Genomic DNA, 19,102 nt, shown 5'->3' on the forward strand with positions numbered 1-19,102 from the left:
TGCCTCATGAATTCCCATAGCAATTCACAAAGTTGCTCTTGTTTGATGAGAGGAGGAAGAGTTGTCTTAGAGGATGCAGACTTTCTCATGAAGCTTTTCTGGGCGTTTTTCAGACAAAACTTTGGCTAAGTTTCTGAAAACACTCCCATATTAAGCAGATATTATTCTTTGGCTCTCTAGAAAGTCAACACGCACAATACTGGTAACGCGATTTTTTTTCCTGTTACAAATTCTTCAAATAAATGATTTAGGATTTTGATCCCACGTGTTTAAAATTTCCATTGAAAGCTCTGCTGTTACATGCATCTGATCGAGGTGTAACAGTTCTGGCACCCATTGAGTAAAAAGTTTGCTCAACTTAGATTTTTCCGTCAGAATTGTGTACGCTGGACCAGTTGAGATGCCTTTGGTGCTGGGTATATTTTCTGCTATTAATTTCCAGTCTTCTTCAATTAGAATAATTTCTTTCCTCAATAATTAATATGGTCTGCTGTCACTAGCTTCATTTTCAATATTAACTTGTCCCTTTTGAAAATGAGTTTTCTGTTTCTAAATTGCCGATTTTTCTTAGCACTGTCCCCATAAATTTTTCAGAAAGCATCTGTGATTGATTTCACCATTCTTTCACCCAAACTTCACCATAAAATTGATGTTTCTTCTTGCTTCGATTTTGGCAGAATTCATGTTTTTCTAATAAGTACTCTTTCAAACTGATGTCTTATTCATTGTATTGCCTCAACAAGATCCTGCTTAGACATATTATAATAATTTAGTAAAAGTTTATTTTGATGCAAAAATTTTTTGAAGTTTAGGCACAGTTTTTTCATAATATATATTTTCCATGAACTTTTTGAGGACTTGTTATATTTTTAATTCAAATATTTTAATCGGTTAATTTTTATATAACTTGTCATTGATCAATAATTATGTGTTTTTATTCCAGAACTTCTTTGATTTTGAGACTCCTAGATGTCCACTAACAGACTTTAAGCAAAAGCAACATGTGTCATTTCCACCAATGGCCCATAAATTTTCCATCCATGCTTTCCCTTGCTCTTCCCCTTTTCTCTGGCCTTTAAAATGGTAATAGCAACCTATGAGCCCAACTACTAAAGACAAAAAAAAAAAAAATCTATAGGTCTAGGTCATTGTACAATTGTATATGTCAAAGCCAACACCAAACTAAAATTCTAATCCTCTACCGTTATGTGAGAAAGAAATACCCTTTTTTTTCCCTTTAACTAGTAATTCTTAGCTTGAAAACTCATCTTGCACTGGAGTGTTTCTCTTTTCCTCAAGATCATCCCTTCCTGTTTAGAATTCCGTGAAATCGTCTCAGCCCAGACCCAAGGATCCGCAGATCAGAAATAGGTTATCCAGAAGTGTTCCAAACACTAGATGACAGTATCCCAGTCTTCAAACCAGCTTATTACTTGGCCAGAATTCAAGTTGTACTGAGGTTTTTATTCTCTCCACCACTTACAAGTAGTTTACTTTTCCAGCAAGTGAGCAATACTTTACCAACTATATTCATGTGGCTAGCCTGACTCTATGACCCAAGCAGGAGCAAGTCTCTGTTCATATGCATAGGCTGAAATTCTAGATTCAACTATTGCTTCTGAGTCCAGCATCTCATGGGGAACATGGCTTTATTTCCTGGTGTAACTTCCCAAGTAATTATTGTTCATGTATTTTTTAATACTGTGATACTGCTTATTTCATGAACTATTTCCATGTATTTGTAGAAGTGAGAACAGTTATTCCTGTGTATTTAACCTAACATCATGACTTCTAATAATTTTATGGTAAGCTCCATGCAGACATATATGCACAAGAAGATTTCTTTTAGCACTCCTTATAAAAATTACAAATCAGAAATGAAATAAATCAATGGCAGTAACAGTTTGCTTAAATTACACTATTCCATAGAAGAGAATACTGTATTCGTTTGTATGTATGCATACATACAAAAGTGATATCCAGTTGTTTTACATTTTGTGCTCTTAAGTTACAGTTTCCAAAATTTATATGATAATACTTTTAATCTCAGAAAACAGGATAAAAAGTGAATTTTTTTTTTTTTTTTTTTTTGAGACAGAATTTCGCTGTGTTGCCAGGCTGGAGTGGAGTGGCACGATCTTGGCTCACTGCAACCTCTCTGCCTCCCGGTTCAAGCGATTCTCCTGCCTCAGCCTCTCAAGTAGCTGGGACCACAGGCATGCACCATGACGCTGAGCTAAGTTTTGGATTTTTAGTAGAGATGGGGTTTCATCATGTTGGTCAGGCTGGTCTCGAACTCTTGACCTCGTGATCCTCCCTCCTTGGGCTCCCAAAGTGCTGGAATTACAGGCATGAGTCACTGCGCGTGGCCAAAATGTGAATTTTCAATGGTAATGCCAGATTTTCATAGTAAAAATAGAGTCGGTAATAACTGGAAATATACTTAAAAACACATGACTAAGATATTGTTTAGCTTGTGATCTGTTCATTCTACTGTTTCTGGCAAAAACAAACAAACAAAACCAACACATATGCTTACTTACAACAATCCAGGACTTAAATCTAGGATACTGATCCTGCTACTTCATCTGGCATATATGTGACAAACAGATAGATCTTCCGTTATGCCCCAAGAGCCAAAAAACATGGGCTCTTACAAGCAAAGCAGTAAATTACTTGCCAACTTCTTGATGGTTTCATTAATGACCTGATAGATGTTAATAAGTAAATCAATTAAATATATAAAGTATACTAAGTTGGTGATAGTATGAAAAATTCAATGACTACAAAAGAAAGTAACAAATTGTTCAATGAACCATAGAAGGAAATTTGCCAATATAAACATACATTCCTTGGAAAACTCTAAGAGAAATAATAAATGAGAGTGGTGGAAAGAAGTATCAGGAAATAATTAGTTTGGAATCATTAGAGGATTATTTTTGGTCTCTTGTTTGTTTAGAAGAAAATTACTATAAAAATTCTGTTTTGATCTATGTCTTAAAGAGACATATTTGAAACACAATCTAAAAGGTAATTATACAACTAAAGAAAATACTAGATTGGATTTATTTTAAAGCACTATATATAATCTAAGCTCCTTAAGGTCTGAGAAAATAATTCTTATTTTTATTTCCGAAGTGTCAGGCTAGTGCTCTCCATGTAGTATGTAATCACTAAAGTCATTGACACATTAAATAAAATTTATTGAAGTTTCTAGAAGTAAAAATTAGTAAAAAGAATGATGTGAATGTGAAAAATAATAAACTTTCATTCAGAAAACCTAGCTTTATTGGATATAAATATTTTGTTCTCTAATTAGTATTTGTCTTATAGAAACTACCCTTTAAAATTGTTTAGATTTTACAAGATTTATCTTTGTTTCAATTTTTCCTGTGCCATGTACTTATTCATTCCTATTTTTAGTTTAAGAACTGGGACTAGCATGCCAGTCAGAATGGCAATTATTAAAAGGTCAAGAAACAATAAATGCTGGTGAGTCTGTGGAGAAATAGGAATGCTCTTGCACTGTTGTTGGGAAAATAAATTAGTTCAACCACTGTGGAAGACAGTGTGGCAATTCCTCAAGGATCTAGAACCAGAAATACCATTTGACTCAGCAATCCCATTACTGGTTATATACCCAAAGGAACATAAATCATTCTACTATAAAGACACATGCACGTGTATGTTTATTGTAGCACTATTTACAATAGCAAAGACATGGAGTCAACCCAAATAACCATCAATGACAGACAGGATAAAGGAAATGTGGTATATACACACCATGGAATACTTACTATGCAGTCATAAGAAGGAATGGCAGTAGGTCCTTTGCAGGGACATGGATGAAGCTGGAAGCCATCATTCTCAGCAAACTGACATGGGAACAGAAAAACAGACACCACATGCTCCCACTTATAAGTAGGAGTTGAGCAGTGAGAACACATGGACACAGGGTGGGGAACAACACACATCGGGGTCTGTTGAGGGGTGAGGGGTGAGGGGAGAGAACCTAGATGACAGGTCAATAGGTGCAGCAAACTACCATGGCACACGTATACTTATGTAACAAACCTGCAAGTTCAGCACATGTATCCTGGAACTAAAAGTAAAACAAACAAACAAAAAAGAACTGGGAGTAGAAGTGTATTTCCCTTTCAAAGTGAATAATTTTAAAACCTGAAATTTCATAAGTCAGGTGCATTAGCACATTGGCATAGAATTTAACTTATGAACCCAATAACTGGCCTACTCTGTAAGGCTGGTGTATCCCTATGCTTTGGAGGCAAAAATAGCTTTAAGCTTTACAGGTGAAGAGACAAAAGGAAAGAAAAGCAAGCATCCAAGTAGAGGGCAGCTATGTTTATGAACCCTGATGCTCGGCCAATAGATATTTTTGCGTAAAGTGGGGTCTGCTATCCATGGAAACATAAACCTAAATCATGTTTGTTAGGCAACTTCGATGGTGAGACACAACTGTAATGTAGAGTCTGACTCTAATGACACTCTTGGCAGCTTTTTAAGCTGCTTCAGCTAATATACATAAGTATTCACTCCGCAAGGGAGCATGCTAAGAACCAAAGGCATGCAGCTAGGGTACAAAGGTGAAATAAAAAAATGAACAGAAAACAAAATGCATATCCTCACCATGGAACACAACTTATTAAAAGTCCCTTCTTGATATGTGTCACATCAAATATCATCCTTCATTATTCCTAATTCCTGTAATTAATAAAGAATTTTGGATAATGGCATTCATTTTTTAAAGACAATACATTGGTATCAAACTACAGAATAAGCCAAATAAGTCACTTAAGTACAAGGTGATTTCTTTATATGTCATATTTGTTTATGATTTCATAAGATAAACATTTTGCACACAGCCTACATATTATATGCTTTGTATCTTATTTATAATATTCTCCCATGACTATCTATTTTATACTATTATAACCTGAGCTGCCTCTAAAATCGTAATAAAGTGCGTTTTTGTAGTTATCTAGTTCTTTAATAGTTGAAACTGTGTCTACAACCAATTTTTATAATCCATAGAAAAAACAAATAATCATGGGCCCTATTTTAAAACTACATTCCATCAAAACACAATACATGTTAAAAGATTAACTAGAATTTATTTTTATTATTTATTTATTTTTAATTTCCACTTCTATTTTAGATATGGTAGTACATCTGCAGGTTTGTTACATGGGTATATTACATGATGTGGAGTTTGGGGTATGGATCCTGTTACCCATATAGTGAGCATAGTAACCAATAGGTAGTTTTTCAACCCATGCTCCCTCCCTCCCCACCCATTAGTCCCCATTATTACTGTCTTTATGTTCATGTCCACTGAATGCTTAGCTCCCACTTATCTAACACCATTAGTGAGAATGTAAATTAGGTCCATCACTGTAGAAAGCAGTTTGGAGATTTCTCATAGAACCTAAAACAGAGCTACCATGTGACCCAGCAATCCCATTACTGTGTATATGCCCAACAGAAAATAAATAATTCTACCAAAAAGACACATGCATTTGTATATTAATCTCTACACTATTCACAACAACAAAGACACGGAATTAACCAAGGTAACCATCAGTGGTGGATTAAATGAACTAGAATTAATAAAAGAAAATCTACCATCCTCATGACCTCAGTATTTCATTTATATTGTTTTATTGTGATAAGAACACTTAACATGAGATCTATCCTTTTAACAGATTTCTAAATGTACAATACAGTATTGTTATCTATAGGCACAATGTTGTACAACATATCTCTAGAACTTACTCATTTCCACAACTGACATTTTATACTGTCCTTTTCCACCAATGTGCCAGGCTCTGGCAGCCACCGTTCTGTTCTTTGATTCCATATTTTGAGTATTTGAAATATTGTGTAAAAGTGGAATTTGCCCTTCTGTGGCTGGCTTATTTCATTTATCATAATATCCCTCAAGGTTCATCCATGTTGTTGCATATTGCAGAATTTCCTTCTTTAATGCTAAATAATACTTTTCTTTTCTTTTTCTCTTTTTTTTTTTTTTTTGAAACGGAGTCCTGCTCTGTCACCCAGCCTGGAGTGCAGTGGTGCGATCTCAGCTCACTGCAAGCTCCGCCCCCCGGGTTCACGCCATTCTCCTGCCTCAGCCTCCCAAGTAGGTGGGACTACAGGCGCCCGCCACCACGCCTGGCTAATCTTTTGTATTTTTAGTAGAGACGGGGTTTCACCGTTTTAGCCAGGATGGTCTCCATCTCCTGATCTCGTGATCCACCTGCCTTGGCCTCCCAAAGTGCTGAGATTACAGGCGTGAACCACTGTGCCCAGCCAAGGCTGAATAATATGCTATTGTATGTGTATGCCACTTAAAAAAATCAATTTGTCCATCAATAGACATTTAGCTTGTTTCTACATCTTGGTTATTGTGAATAGCACCACAAGGCACATGGGAGTTCTATCTCTTCAAGATCCTATTTTCAACTTCTGTGAACAAATACCCAGAAGTGGGACTGCTAGATCCTAAGGTAGTTTTATTTTTAAATTATCTGAGTAATTTTCCTACTGTTTTCCATGGCAAAGGCACAATTTTACAATTACACAGTGTACAAGGTTCTGATTTCCCCACATCCTGGCCAAAACTTGCTGTCTTTTTTTTTTTTTTTTTTGATAATAGAAAAAGTAATAAACCAATTAAAAATCAAACAAATCATTTAATAAACATTTCTCCAAAGAAAAAAACAAATGGCCAACAGGTGTATGAAAAAAATGTTTAAAATCACTAATCATCAGGGGAGTGAAAATCAAAACTGCACCCTGTCAAGATGGCTATTCTTGCAACCTCGGTTTCAAATACCTCACAACCTCAAGCCATTTTCCATCCAAAAAACTCACTTTATTAATATTCCCATCAAGTCCATAATACTTTGATTTCCTCGTGATGACCAACCCGTTGATCTCTCCACTTTCACTGCCCATCACAACTATCATGTTTTCATTTCTCTTACTGTAAAGCTTAGATTCCATTGCTAGTCATTTTTTATGGAAAATGTTAAATTTTTTAACTTTTAAGTTCAGAGGGCCATGTGCAGGTTTGCTTCATAGCTAAGCTTGTTATGGGGGTTTGTTGTACAGATTGTTTCATCATCCAGGTATTAAGCCTAGTACCCGCTAGTCATTTTTCCTGATCCTCTCCCTTTTCCCACTCTCCACCCTCTGAAAGACCCAAGTGTTTGTTATTCCCCTCTATGTGTCCATGTGTTCTCATCATTTAGCTCCCACTTATAAGTGAGAACATGCAGTGCTTTTCTGTTCCTGCATTAGTTTGCTAAGTATAATGGCCTCCAGCTCCATCTGTGTCCCTGCAAAGGACATGATCTCATCTTTTTTATGGCTGCATAGTATTCTGTGGTGTATCTCTCGCACATTTTCTTTATCCAGGCTACCACTGATGGGCATTTAGTTTAATTCCATGTCTTTGCTATTGTGAATAGCGTTGCAATTAACATATGCACGCATTCAACAAAGGTCTAATATCCAGTACTTATAAGGAACTTCAACAAATTTACAAGGAAAAACAAACAACCACATAAAAAAGTGGTCAACCGATATTTCAAAAAACGACATACATGTGGCCAATCATTATATGAAATAAAGCTCAACACCACTGATTATTAGAAAAATGCAAATCAAAACCACAATGGGATATCATCTCACACTAGTCAGAACGGCTACTATTAAAAAGTCAAAAAATAACATGCTGATGAGGTTGCAGAGAAAAAGGAAAGCTTATACACTGTTGGTGGAAGTATAATTATTTCAATCATTGTGGAAGATAGTGTGGTTATTCCTCAAAGACTTAAATACAGAAATGCCATTCGACCCAGCAATCCCATTTCTGGGTATATACCAAAAAGAATATAAATCAATCTATTACAAAGACACATGCTAGTAATTTTACTATCACTTGCAAATACTCACAAATTCTTTGTCTTCTGTTTTTTCTTTTGTACTCATTTGATAAAACACCAGCCTAGTTTAACCAACTCCAACAGAAATAGTGTATACAGTTATTTCCCATTTCCTTTAAAAGAGAATTCCCTTTTTTCTGTTATAGCCATACCATTCATTATATCCAGGTGATTTAGGTAAAGCTGACTCTAGCCCAGAAGAAGGTCTTAATTAGACTAAGCTAATCATATTTTCCCAATCCAGTGACTGGAAAGAGGTTGAAACATGAAAATATGACTCTTTTGGCTAATGAAAGAGCATTATCTGCATGGCTTCTGGAAGCAATTTCTTCACATTTACAGAGCCAGTGGTGTTATGACACCTCTTCTTTATCTCAATGCTTGCACTTGGTTCCCAAAACTGTGGCAGGCATTTCGCAACTATGAGGGGAGCTAGTCATAGAAAAGTCAACACCAGGAGAAAGCCATGTGGACTTAGGTTACTGTGAATCATTGACTTAACCAATCCTGGTCCAGTACAATGTTGGGACTTTGTTTTAATAGAGAAAATAAATCTCCCTTTTAGATTAAGTTGGTTTGGAACTTTGTCTTATGTGTGGCCAAAAGTATCCTGAGAAACCCGAGATACTAACCAGCAAGGAATCACATACTTTTAGTTTCACTTTCAAATTATGATCAATAACTTTGGATAGGTACTATACACTATTCCACATTCTTCTGGTAATTTTACTTTCCTACTGGCTCAAATTGCTATTTTATCCATCTGGTTTTTTAAAAAGATGATCATTTTCATAGCTCCACTCACTCTACTGATAATCTCATCAAAAATCCCTCATTTTTACGTTACCATTTTTAGCCCTATCAATATCTGCATCCAGCTTCTTCTTCTCTCTTGTTACATCTTAAGAAAAGTTTGTGCTCCTATAAAATCCCAAACCCGTCACTTGAATTCTAGACACCCATCACTCATGCTTTCTTCTCTGAATCTAATTTCTTCACTTGCGTTTATGGAAAAAAAAAGGTGTTTTCTATATTGTCTCTCTATCATGTCAAATGCAATCTTCAACTTACCTTTATTGGCTTATGTCCCCAATCATTAACTGATACTAATCTAATAAAGTCACTGATAACCTTCATAAGTCTAAACTCAATATATAGTTTTATGTCATGTTATCAAAATTTTCAGCCATGTCTGATACAGTTGGCCACTTTATCTTTCCTTAAAAATGTTCCTTTCTCAGCCATGATATCACTACTCTTATGCTTATTTTCCTATTTCAGTAGTAATTTAAAAAAATTCTTCTGTGTATCTTCCTCCATTATACCTTTGAAAACTGAAGTTTCTCAGAGCTCAGTCTGGACCTTCTACTCTTCTAAATGTATGTACATTCCCTAGGTAACAGGTGACCTCATTCATTCTCATAACTTTTTCCCCCTGAATCACAGGCTGCTCACACAGACACATACATACAGTTTTTCTTCCTGCAATTTGTAACCTACTTAGTACAAAAACATATAATAAAGAATTTTTCACAATCTCTGGATAATGAGGTTCCTCAAAAAAGATCTTATAATTTATCTTTTCTACAACTAAATCTATACAATCTCCCTAGGTTATTTCATTTTTTACCCATAATCAATATTGTCATCGTCTTGATAATGCGCATTTAAAAAAATCTCTAGTCAAGAGTCACGGATTTAAATACTATTGCATTTTGACAATATTCAAATGCATATTTCAGTACCTCTGAGTTCCTGGCCTATCCACAACTCTCTGCTTCGTGTCCTCACTTGGCTATCTCATCAAAATCTTTTTTTTTTTTTTTTTTGGCGGTGGGGGCGTTGAGGGGCAGACAGGGTCTCGCTCTGTTGCCCAGGCTGGAATGCAGTGTTGCAATTTTGGCTCCCTGCAGTCTCCACCTCCCTGCAACCTTTGCCTCCCAGCATCAAGTGATCCTTCTGCCTCAGCTTCCTAAGTAGCTGGGACTACAGGCAAGCGCTACAACGACTGACTAATTTTGCTTTCTTCAAAGAGACGGGTTTTTGCCATATTGCTTAGGCTGATCTTGAACTCCTGGATTCAAGCAATCCTCCCACCTTGACCTACCAAAATACTGGGATTACAGGTGTGAGTCACTGCAGCCAGCCGAAATCTTACATTTAACATGATTAAAGTGAAAATCTGGAAATTCAGAAAATATTTATCTCAAACCTAATCTTTTGTTAATCTTCCCTGTTCAGTTGGGGATACTACAACTGACCTAACTACTGAAGTAAAACTACTGGCAGTCATTTTGACTCCTCCCTTTTCTTTGTCTTTCTCACACAATCTATTAATACATCCAGTTGGTTGGTTGTATGTCAAAATTGTATCAGGTATCATTCACTTAAATCCATTTCATGTGTCACCATGATAGTCCCATACATCACCTACATATTTCAAAAACCCCCTAGTTTTTCCAATTTTCTTCACATACTTCAGTATATTATATATATATAACAGTCAATCAAAGAAAAAGGAATCCTTTTCAACCCAAATTAGATTACACCGCTACCCTACCCTAGATCTTTCCATAGCTTCCTCTTCACATTTCAGTTACAATGAAACCTAAACTTTTTGACAGGCCTTTACAACGCTGCGTAATCTGGCCTGTTTCTTTTCTAGTTTTGCACCAGACTTCCTTCAATAGCTCACTAAACCCCAGGCACCCTCGTGTTCTCTAAGTTTCTGTAACAGTTCAAACTACTTCCCATCTAGGGAATATTGAGATTGCAATTCCTTGGAATGCTTTCTCACTGATTTTTTACATATCTGTCTCTTCTTATTCCCATGGGTCTTGTTTTAAATGTACCCTCTTTGAGAAGCATTTTTTTTGGATTCCATGTTAAGTAGCTTAACCTGACCCACCAAAACTTCTCAAGCATAACAACTCAGTGTTTTATTCAAAGTACTTATCATAATCTAAGGATTTTACCCACATTTGTAGACTGCTTTATTGTCTGTCTTCCTTACTAGAATAGAAGTTCCATGTGGTTGGAGGTCTTGTCAGTCTTTCTCCTCTGTGTGAATGACTAGCACATAGAAGGTGCTTCATAAAAAGTTGTGGAATTAACGATTAAGTATTAAGACTCACTTAGCTTATCTATGATCCAAAGAGAAACACGCAGTGATACACCTTTTAGAAAAATGCTCTTATAGCTCTCCCTGAATAACTTGAGATACCACCTCTCCGTCAATACCCTGAGATACTCTCATTTCTAGCTCTTAACTTCTCATGCTACCTTTTAATATTCTAATACTCAGGGATTATTTATATTTATTTAAACTATGTCTTATCTTAAAAGGAAATTTCAAAATATCTGAAGTACCTTTACAAAATAATATCAAGAAAATTTTACATTGAGAAAAATCAAAGTTAGGAGTTTGCCTCAAAGAGGAAATAATATATCAATAACTATCACTCAGTGAGAATTTACTTCATATACGCATTATAGTAATAACTACTCATGCTATCCTTTATCATCTTTCCATCATTCAGCTTATAATATGGGTGATTTATCCAAGTGTTTCAAAATAGGGACACTTAGGTTTATAAAAATTAAGTAATACAGAAAACTATACAGCTAATGAAGTATGGACATCCCTGGAGTCTGTGTGCTGAACCTATTATGCTGTATTTGTCACTATGTTATGCTGTTTTTCAGTAAGGGGGGAAAATCCAATGAAGCCAGATATGGCAAGTTCTACATATCCACTTATTCAACATCCATTCTTGCATCTTTTTTAGCTTATCTCTCTGTAAAGTAGAGGCTGAAAAGCTAAAAACAGCAATCCCTAGACTGCTTTGTGATACCAAAGAGAAGTTTGATGGAGCAAAATGAGGCAGCCTCTGGCAGGGAGATCTGATCCTCTGGCATGTTTAATCACAGAGGTCTATTTTTCAGGGGCAGCTGTAGCAGTTCCGTTATCCAGTTCCTAATGTCACAAGTGTTAAGTGACAAGTGTGGCAGCAGTGATGTGTCTCTTTAGAAAACGTTGCCCTGGCCAATCTAAGGTATTTATGAGATAACAGTTACTACCTAAATTAGGTAGAATGCATTATTGTTGCACTAAGTACCTCAACTGATTTAGTAATTGTTACTAGAAATACGTTGCTACAAGTAACAGAAACTAAATTGGAGTTTAATGGAGAAAGTGGAGAGATGAAAATTCCGGTTTTGGACACCAGACTCAAGAAAGCTGAACACACTTTCTATACAATGGAATATATTTGGATTAAATTGTCACTTGATATACTTTGTAAAGCAAACTATATGCTGACTGAAGCTATACTATTTAAAAGAGTAGGGATTGATTAGAATATTGGCTAGTGCTGGCTCTTATTGCCACCATTAGGAAAATTCTACAAGAGTAAGATGGACCCAAGTGAGAAGTAAATAGCCTGCAAGCACAGATGGAGGGAAATGCCACTTAGATAAGGAAGCACTCTCTGCCCACAGCCTGACATTTATATTGCCAGAGAATCCTATAATTTGAAGACTTCGAAAAAGAAAGAATAAAAGCAATTTTAATACTTTACATAGAAGCCATTGCAAGGATAGCAAAGCAACATACTTAGCAAGAGATAAACTCATAGGCAGCCAGACAAATGGAGCTCATCTGAAGGCAAAAATGAGAGTAAGGGTGTAGCCTCTTTCCAGGTATATTATTTTTCAATTATCCCAAGTCAATGAACATAAAGACCCAGTCAGTAACAAGGATATTCAATTTCAAAAATTTTTATGAGATCTTTAGCTATAGTTACTCCTACGGGATACTGACTAGAAACAAGTAATCTATGAATGCTTTAACGGAACTGTATAGCGACCACACACCCTGTCTGGACTGCAAACTTTCATGACTATCATTACTCCACTAAAATTTTTACCAAATAATTACTACACTCTTCCAACACACAACCACAGGTAGTAGTTTCTGAGAGCTGTACAAGAGCTCTTCAGACTTTTGAAGTATCAGATCTGTACCACATCTGAGAGGGCAGAGCCAGGGAACACAGAAACTGAATGAAGGAGTAAAATACTGCCTGACCAAGAACTCACACTGCTCTTGGTTCAGGGAGTCCTTGTCATTCCTGATCCGTAAGATTTGAGAGATGCAAGATCAGTAACCTCTCTGTATTTGCTTAATCCCATCTGTTCCTGGATTAAATTTCTCAAAATAGCTAATCTATTTCTTCTTAAATATTGTACATGTTTTGGGGACAGATACTTTGTCTTCTAGGTAATACAATGCCAGACAAGCAGGAACTGGTAGTTGTTCTATTGTTGAGTTTACATGTCACCAAGATCACACACTTCAAACTCTGAGTTGGATGGCATAACTAGATGAGAGTTTGAGGTATCTCTACTGGAAAAGAGGTAATTACATTACACCATTTAAGTGAAGAAGGCTTAGAGAACGTTAAGTGTTAGGTAGCCAATGTATGAACTATCGAAAATGTTGTTAAGATTCCTATCAAGTATCAATTTTCATCTTTCTCATTAAGGGACCTCCTAATTTTTTTTATGTGGGGGTTGGCAATGAACACACACACACACACACACACACTCACACACAGTCATATTTCTCAGTACTTTGCTGCTTGCTTTCTGAAATAGGAAACAATTCTGGTCAATGAGAAAAGATTAAACTGTGCTGAGGATTTCTGGGAAATTTTTGCTTTAGTGCATTAAATAATCTCTGACAATAACTCACCATAAATTGCCTCCGTTTCTTTATATAAATGTTCCATCATATACCATGAGATGAAGTTTTATTTATCTTTTCTTGAATCTGAGAAGGTTTTAGTGACTGATTTGGCTATTGGAATATAGCAGAAGTTACATCCAGGAACTCGTGAGACTAGGTCTCATAAAACCTTTCAGTGACAAAAAGTTTGTTGATAACACGCTGCAGTAATGTAGTAAATAGAAATGGTCCTACTGAATTCTATATCAGGATAAGGAGATTTCTGGGCAGAATGTTGAAATTGCCAATTGGTTTCTGTTAGATGCATAACATTAGGTACTTATGGAGAGAATGACATTTTTAAAAAGATAATATTCAGTGGTTTATAGAAAAAATGAGAGGAAAAATTTTAAGACTTACCATGTTCAAAAATAAAATTATTTATCTTCCCTAGTTTCTCCAAGTAGCAAAATTTTTCTCAAAATAAGAAATAGCCTCAGAGTAAAACTCAATCCCAAGGTGTTTTCAGTAATGCATGACATCAGGGTAGAGTTAACTTCAATAGAGCAATTAGAGGACCCTTTATTGACACCTTGGAAACATTTATGACAGGGCTGCAACCAGGAAAAAGGCATCTGTGAATATGAAGGAGAATTTTAAAGACTCTCTCAACTAGACAACAGGGCTCCTAGGAATCTTAAGGCTGGGAATCCACAGTATCAAGACTCAAATCCTACAATGAAGAGGAATCTATCTGACAAAAAATAAATTGTGGGGCTGGCATTTGTCTAATGGCATGAACCTCAATAAGACTGAATTAAAAGTTATAGAAGCAGTTCAGATTTTTTTTTTTTCAAAAGAGCCATTTGGGACTCAAACTTTTTCTAGGCGGAAGTCGGCTGAGAAAGATATTTAGCAGCAAACACAGGCCATTGCTAATGGAAAAGAAAGAAGTGTAGGGCACAAAGCCAGGTGCCTAGAAGGCAAAGCAAAGTGACATAGAGACACATTTTCTGGGGCAGGACCGGGCCCCAATCAAGGAACTGGTGACATGTGCTCAGTTAGACTTCAGAATTGCCATCGATGAGGGACTACTATCTGTCTTTTGCCAGAGCACAGTCTTTTTTAAAATTGATTTTTTGTCAGTTTCATAGCCTTGTATCACCATTGTAATATTGAGCATTCAGTTGAGAAGATAACTTATTGTGTTACTGAGCAGGTAACTTGTCTCTTTGGTTCAAAATTCTTCTGTTAAAAACAAACTATGTTTGAGGAATTGTACCTGAGAAGTTGGACCCTCATTTCCCCTTGAACTTCATTTGAATGATGAATCCTAGGCTTCAAACCTTAGTTGATTTTGCATGTGGGAGGAACATGGATACTGGTAGGCAGAGCGTACAGTGGTAGATAGTCTCCAAAAATAGTCACCATTGAATCCTTTCTCTGTGCTCACATATGCTGTATTTCACACGATGAGGTGGCATCTAATTTCCTTCCTGTGAGTTTGAGCTCACCTTAGTGATTTGCTTGACCAGTAGAATGTGGCAGAAGCAATATTCTCAAACATGTAAAACCAGATTATAAGAAGACTTGCCACTTTCACTTTAAATGCTTACTGTTGGGAGGCTTTCTCTTAGAACCCAGCTGCCACGCTATGAGAAGTCAAAGCTGTGTGTAGGCATTTCAGCTGAGCTCCCAGCCAACAGCCAATATCAACTCCCAGCCATATGGCTGAGTCATCTTGGACTTCCAATCCAGCTGAATATTTAGACAATTCTAATCGCAGACACAATCTGACTGTAATCAGATGAGAGATCCCAACTGAGGAAAGCAAGTTAAGCTTTGTCAATACACAGAATAAAATATGATGATAAATGTTTTCAGCTACTAAGTTTTGAAGACTTTTATGTGAAATAATAGGTGCCTGAAACAGCTGTTCAAAGAGCCAACTATATTTCTTTCATTCTTGCCTCCTTCCTTTTGCAAAAAAAGGCAGGATGGCTAGAATTCAAACAGTCATCTTAAGAGCATAAAGAAAATACCAAAGCAATTTAAGAGACCTTGAGCCTGGATCCCCTGAGCTATTAAGAAACACTAGCAACCACAAACTCCCTGAATTCAAGATATTAGAAAAACACAATTTCCTATTTGTTTTTTTGGTTACATGTAGCCACAAAACCAAACTGATACTCCAGGGATAAAGTGAATACACAAAATGATATTATACTATCTTGTACTTTGATAAACAGAGGCTTCTGGTTCAGCTCCCAAGTTTTGTGGACAAAAAGAAAGAACCAGCCTTATAATTACAAACTCCTCAGAGCATGTAAAGTAAAAATAAAACTAGCTGCTCAATGGAAATCCCAAAATTTTTGATACTGAAGTAAAATATTTCTCAAAATTCTTTATAAAAGATATATGCTGTGATATAGTGTACAACTTACCCGTTAATAACACATTGAATATACCCTTATCTTTCACAGTTATATATTTGATAATATCTCTGTTCAGCAGTGGCATAATGACAGATAGTTAAAAGAAATTCTACAAGAGGAAAACAATGTAGTCAACTTGTATAGCTGTTGGCAGTCTGAATTAACCCATGGACAAAATTCAGAATAGAGAAATTGGTGATGAGTGATTTCTGTCACCAGTCTTTACAAAAACATCTTGCTAGTGAGCTTTGGGTAAATGAATCTGATAAAATCTTACAGTGCAAACATTACCTGTTACTGAAGATTAACTCAAATGCTTAGATGGAGATAGAGTTAAAATTCTGTGATGGAAATTGGAGAGCCTAATTAGTGTATGTGCCTGGATGGAAGGCCCCAATTCAATCTGGAAATTGACTCAGATAGTACCCAGTAGAAGAGTAAAGACTTCTCATAGAACATTTCTGTTCATTTCACCAAAAAAAAAAAAAAAAAAAGACATGGCAAACTGAGATGTTAATGGTCTAGTTCATAGAATATATGTCCAATAATTTTAACTTGAAAAAATTAATTGGGTATTGCTAATTTCCTTATTTGATTGTATGTATATACGAGCAAGGTGTTGCTTGGGGTATGGAAGGTGATGGAGATGCTAAGGGAAGATAGAGTGTCTTCTGGCTTGCACACTTGAATGAATGTTGGTGCCCTTCATTGAGATTGGTAACACAGAGTAAAGGTAGTTTGTGTAAGGATGATAATGACCATCAGTTTGATGTATCTCTGGGCCATCCATTTGGGGTGGAAGATATATATATATATGTGTGTATATATATGATTTGTATACAGAAGCTTGAAAATATGGATTTTAAACATCAGATAAAAATCTAAGGAAATCCACATTTCTGATTAACCTGTTGTCCAAAATAGCATTAATGTTCCCCTCAGCTTGACTGAACTGTAGACAGGCTTCTATCTAACTTGTGGCCACTTACCTACTTTTTTGCTTTTTTTGAGTATACACCTTAGACAACGTAATTATAAATTTACTATTTGCCCATTTCAGACGTAAATACTTTTTAAATCTTCTTGCCAAATTTAGAACCCTGGCATAGTTTCCTCAAGGACCAAAAAGCCATCTTTTTGAAGTCTAAATAAATGTCGAGGAAGATAGCACCGGCAGTTTCTGTGATAGAGTTTACGACAGTTTATGATAGATGGTAGTTTTGCAACTTGGCTCCTACCTTCCTGAAGCCAAGTTGCAAAACTATCCTCTATCATAAAGATGTGAGAAGTTTAGTTTTCCATTGGGTAAAGACAATTAGCTAACAAACACAGGTGTCCTATGATTCTCCCCCATTATCCTCCAGTACATTTTGGCCAGGCACCCCAGTGCTGAAAAGACATTCCTGCCTTTTGTTCCAGAGAAGTTGAGTTTAGATTCAGTTCTGGGATTTCACCATTGCAACAGCCTTGAATAAAATATTCTTTGACTGTTTAACTTTGGTGCAACGTTTTATTTGAAGCTGAATTAATATCATAACTGAAGTAATGGGTGGTTATGACCAGGAAAGGCTATTAGTGCAAAGATGAGAAGATCTAGGAGAAACATAAGAGGCAAAGAGATCCATAAATACAAAGAGATACAAACAAAAGGACAACAAAGAAAAAAAAAAAAAACCCAAACAAATAAAAAAGGATATTAGAGAAGCCACGGAAAGATACTGATTGTTTTTATAGGTTGTTTCATAGACTATATTTTGGGAAAGGTTGTCTTAGATGGCATTAAAATTTACCCTTCAGTTAACTAAATGATTGTGTACCAATGTAAACTAAATGATTGTATAAGTAAACTAAATGATTGCATACAAACAGGATTATTTTGCTTCTCTGGAATGAATTTTACTGGATTATATTGTAGTGTAAGTACATCTAGTGTAAGACATGCCGGTATGTGTTAAAAGGCATTATGAGGGCCGGGCGCGGTGGCTCACGCCTGTAATCCCAGCACTTTGGGAGGCCGAGGCGGGTGGATCACAAGGTCAGGAGATCGAGACCACGGTGAAACCCCGTCTCTACTAAAAATACAAAAAATTAGCCGGGCGCGGTTGTGGGCGCCTGTAGTCCCAGCTACTCGGGAGGCTGAGGCAGGAGAATGGCGTGAACCCGGGAGGCGGAGCTTGCAGTGAGCCGAGATCGCGCCACTGCACTCCAGCCTGGGCGACAGAGCGAGACTCCGTCTCAAAAAAAAAAAAAAAAAAAAAAAGGCATTATGAGAAAGATGTGCGTGATAGTCTTCTGAGGTTACTATAAATATATTGAGGAAAGTGTTCAGTACTTTATACCGTGGGATCTCCTTACATTACTCCTTGAGAACCTTGGAAAACAAATTTCCCTCTGGTTTCTGTACTAGCAATAATTGAACAGCTTTTGCCTCTCTCTTGAATGAAATTTATGGCACATTTTTAGCAACTTACATCATAGATGTGAGACCATGAAATTATGCTGTGACCTTATTTTCCTACTTTTTCTTTGTGCCCCAACTTTCTCACCTCCTCAAATTGATTCTTTTTTGTTGAACGTGCATTTATAAACAAACTTTTCATTTTTTTTGGAAACAAATGGAGATTTTTCCATTAGCAAAAATAAATTTTCTGAACTTATTTAGCAGGCCATTTGACTGCATTCTAGCTGTTTTCTTTGGGCAAATTCTGCAATTTTTCTGAGCTTTAGAATCCTTATATGCAAAAATAGGGATAATAATCCCTCCCTCAAAGTTGTTGTGAGGATTGAATGAATTAACAAATCTAAAATATTTATCACACTAGTATTCAATTAGTCTTAACTATTAATTGTATGTGGAAAACTGTGGACTGTGGAAAAAGAAACAATGAAGATAAATAAGATGGAAAAAATAATGGGGCCAGAAATTAATATAAGGTATGGTCATTTCTGAACTCTGCTTTAGATCACAG

The sequence above is a fragment of the Macaca thibetana genome, chromosome 6 (assembly GCF_024542745.1).
Source record: "Macaca thibetana thibetana isolate TM-01 chromosome 6, ASM2454274v1, whole genome shotgun sequence".
Taxonomy (NCBI): Eukaryota; Metazoa; Chordata; class Mammalia; order Primates; family Cercopithecidae; genus Macaca; species Macaca thibetana.